We start from the raw sequence: 3788 nt of genomic DNA, 5'->3' as shown, positions 1-3788 counted from the left end.
AAAGCCCACTTAATAAGTAACTGGGATTAGCGCTCTCTTTTAGGAATGCGGCCTTGAGTTCAGGCTCTATTTGTGGAAGAGAAATGAAAAATAACAGAAGCTGCTCGGTAAATGATAAAGAAATAGAAAACAAGAAAAAAAGCCTAGAGCTCAAGTCGGGGAAGTTGGCGTAAGCCTAAAGTATAAGTTCCTTTTCATAAGCAGTGAAATGTGTAAAAACCATTTCTCAATGTCTCTATGTACAAAATGTACCGATGTTATGCCACCTATGCATTTATAATCAAAGGTAAATGCCATGATAATGTGATGGTCTTGAGGCATATTGCATTTTGCATTGGAGAAAAACACCATTAATTTACAGCACTGTTTAATAAATTAAATTTGCCTGAAAAATTGGGCATCTATAAATGCATTTGTTCTTTCCCCACGTCGGTCCATTTTTTCCACAGGGAGCAAAGATTTGCTAATTGTGTCATGAATGTAATGGAATCTTGAAGGCACCTTCCTAAGAATATGACTTGCTTTCCGTCAACCTTTTGACCCTGTTCCCAGTACACTTGGTTTTAGTCATAATGTGCTTCCATCCAGAAGACTCTGGGTCATTCCCAACAGAATAGGTAAAAGCACTATCTTACCACTTGGAGGGCAGGCTACACTGGAACATTTTAAATAATCATAACTCATATTTTAATGGGGATTTACAGTTAACAACGTGCTATCATTAGCATTATCTCATTTGATTATAGGCTGGTTTGCCACTGTGTGTCTTGCATTTAATAGGAACTCAGGAAGTATTTGTGGATTGATTAACTATATAATCTTCTTGCTAATGCAAGCAGTGACATGTTCAGTAACCCTGGTTACATCATTACCTCAGCTGTCTGGTCCGTCATGATAATTTCCACAGGGAAACAGCTTCTGTGAACAAACACTACAGCCTTATGGAAAAAGTAGGAAGGTTTATCCGGGCAATTAGATAACGGTGTGACTTTGTATGTTGTGCAAAGGCAAAAGCTGCTGCTTTGTTTACCTGGTGTACCAAATTCTATACCACAGCCACTCGGAAGCCATGGCTTGTCCCATTAATATCCCAGTCACAGTGATTTGTTCTTACAACATTTTTCATCATGCTAAGCAATACTTAAGTGTGCTTTGGCATCAGATTGCTTTCGGGTTTTGTTCCATAATGTTTTCATTAAATGTGTATGCTAAAAGAGGAATGAGTCAGGGAACAGAAATTACCATTGGAAAATTGTAGCCAGGCAAGCCTCATAAATAATGCTTTGTTTTTGCTGCTGATGTCAATCCAGGCTTGCCTTTCAATGCCTATCTTTGTTATTCTGAATGCTGTAGTTGCCAGCACTAGAACTAGTACTCACTCTCCCTTTTTGTAAGAAAACAGAAAGATTGTTGATGAAACCATTACTGAAGATCAAAAATTTGTTTTGCCACAGAAAAAAAAATCTCAGGATATAAATAAATGCAAAATAGAGGAAAGTGTAAGTTTCTTTACTTTCCGTAACAAAATAAAACAAAACAAAAATTAGAAGAAAAGGGAAAATAGAATGGTAAACCAAGTGGAATGTTTGTCTCACAAAGTGCAATAAACAGCCTAAGTAGCAATAAATAAGAGGTATTTGTTTTTAAATATGTATATATATGTATATTTTGAGACAGTGTCTTGCTGTATCACACAGGCTGGAGGGCAGTGGCACAATCTTGGCTCACTGCAACCTCCATCTCTTGGGCTCAAGCCATCCTCTCACTTCAGCCTCCTGAGTAGCTAAGACTACAGGTGTGCACCACCATGCCTGGCTAATTTTTTTTATTTTGTGTAGAGAGGGGTTTCACCATGTTGCCCAGTCTTGTCTCAAACTTTTGGGCTCAAGTGATCTGCCCACTTTGGCCTCCCAAATTGCCGGGATTATAGGCACGAGATACCACGTTCGGTGCTAAAATATATTATTGAGAATAAAAGTCCTTTAAAAAGTTATTTGAATCATTTTAAGATGCAAAATTCTTTTTTCTTTTTTTTTATTTTTAGAGACAGGGTCTTGTACTGTTGCTCACACTGGAGTGCAGTGGCATGATCATACCTCACTATAGTCTTGAAATCCTGGGCTCAAGTGATCCTCCTGCCTCAGCCGCCTAAGTAGCTGGGACTGTAGGCACATGCCACTGTACTCAGCTAGAGATGCATACTTTCATACAAAATAATCTCACAAGAAATATGGGAGAATACATTAAATTATACATGCTTAGTCTTCAGGTGCTTGCACTGTGTCACTTAACCATGAGCTTAGGAAATACTCATTGTTCCCTCATGGTAGACACCATTAAGATGACTTCTCATTGAGTCACCCTTGTGTGATCTCTTAAACTAGAGAGCAGGAGAAACCTGTGATTGGCTTCATGCCAATAGAATGTGGCCCAAAAAAAATGCATATTTATTACATAAGAAGGTTAATTTTACGTGTCAACTTGACTGGGCTAAGGAATGCTTAGATAACTGATAAAATGTAATTTCTGCATGTGTCTGTGAGTATGTTTCTGGAAAAGATGAACATTTCAATCAGTAGACTGAGTAAAAAAGACCCACTCTCAGCAATGTAGGAAGGCATCATCAAATCTGTTGAGGGCATTAATAGAATAAAAAATGTGGAGGAAGCATAAAAATTCTCTCTTCCTTCTTGAGCTGGGACATCTGTCTTCTCCTGTCATTGGCCGTGGAAGTTCCTGATTCTTGGGCCTTTGGACTCTGAAATCTACACCAGTAATCCCGGTGTCCCTCCCTTCCTACTCCGACTGAATTACACCACTGACTTTCCTGGTTCTCTCACCTGAAGAGGGCATATTGTGGGATTTCTTGGCCTTCAAAATCATGTGAGTCAATTTCTATAATAAATTTCCCATAGTCTCTGTGTGTGTGTGTGTGTGTGTGTGTGTGCATTTTTATATATCTCCTATTTGTCTTGTTTCTGTAGAGAATCCTGACTAATACACAGTTTGTTGTTGTTGTTGTTGTTGTTGTTTGTTTGTTTTGAGATGGAGTCTTGCTCTGCCGCCCAGTTTGGAATGCATGGGCTCATCTCGGCTCATTGCAAGCTCCGCCTTCCAGGTTCACGCCATTCCCCTGCCTCAGCCTCCCAAGTAACTGGGACTATAGGTTCCCGCCACCACGCCCGGCTAATTTTTTGTGTTTTTAGTAGAGACGGGGTTTCACTGTGTTAGCCAGGATGGTCTCGATCTCCTGACCTCGTGATCCACACGCCTTGGCCTCCCAAAGTGCTGGGATTACAGGCAGGAACAGCCGTGCCTGGCCTAATACACAGTTTTAAAAGACTACAGGGAGAGATTCCCTAGATGGTTTTAAAGAAGCAAGCACATGTGTTGGGAACTGCCTCTGGAGAAGACTTCATGGCAAGGAACTCTACACAGCTTCTAGGACCTGAGGAGGCCTATAGCCAACAGTCAACAAGAAGCTGGAACCCTAAGTCATTCAGCCATAAGAAATAAGCTTTGCCAATAACCTAAATGAGTTTGAAAACAGATTTTTCCCTAGTCATGCCTCCATATAAGAACACAACCTGGTGGAAATATTGGCTGCAGCAGCCTCTGTGACTCTGAGCGCAGTACTCAGCTAACCTATGCCTGAACTCAGACCACAGAAACCGTGAGATAAAAAATATGGATACCTTTTAAGCCCCTAAGTGTGTGGCAATTTTCTACGTGGCAATAGAAAATTAACATCCCCAGTGTGATTATTAGAGTAGGTAGGCAGGCAGACA

The sequence above is a fragment of the Mandrillus leucophaeus genome, unplaced genomic scaffold (genome assembly GCF_000951045.1).
Source record: "Mandrillus leucophaeus isolate KB7577 unplaced genomic scaffold, Mleu.le_1.0 Scaffold827, whole genome shotgun sequence".
NCBI classification, from domain to species: Eukaryota; Metazoa; Chordata; class Mammalia; order Primates; family Cercopithecidae; genus Mandrillus; species Mandrillus leucophaeus.
Note: the sequence above shows the minus strand (reverse complement) of the source record.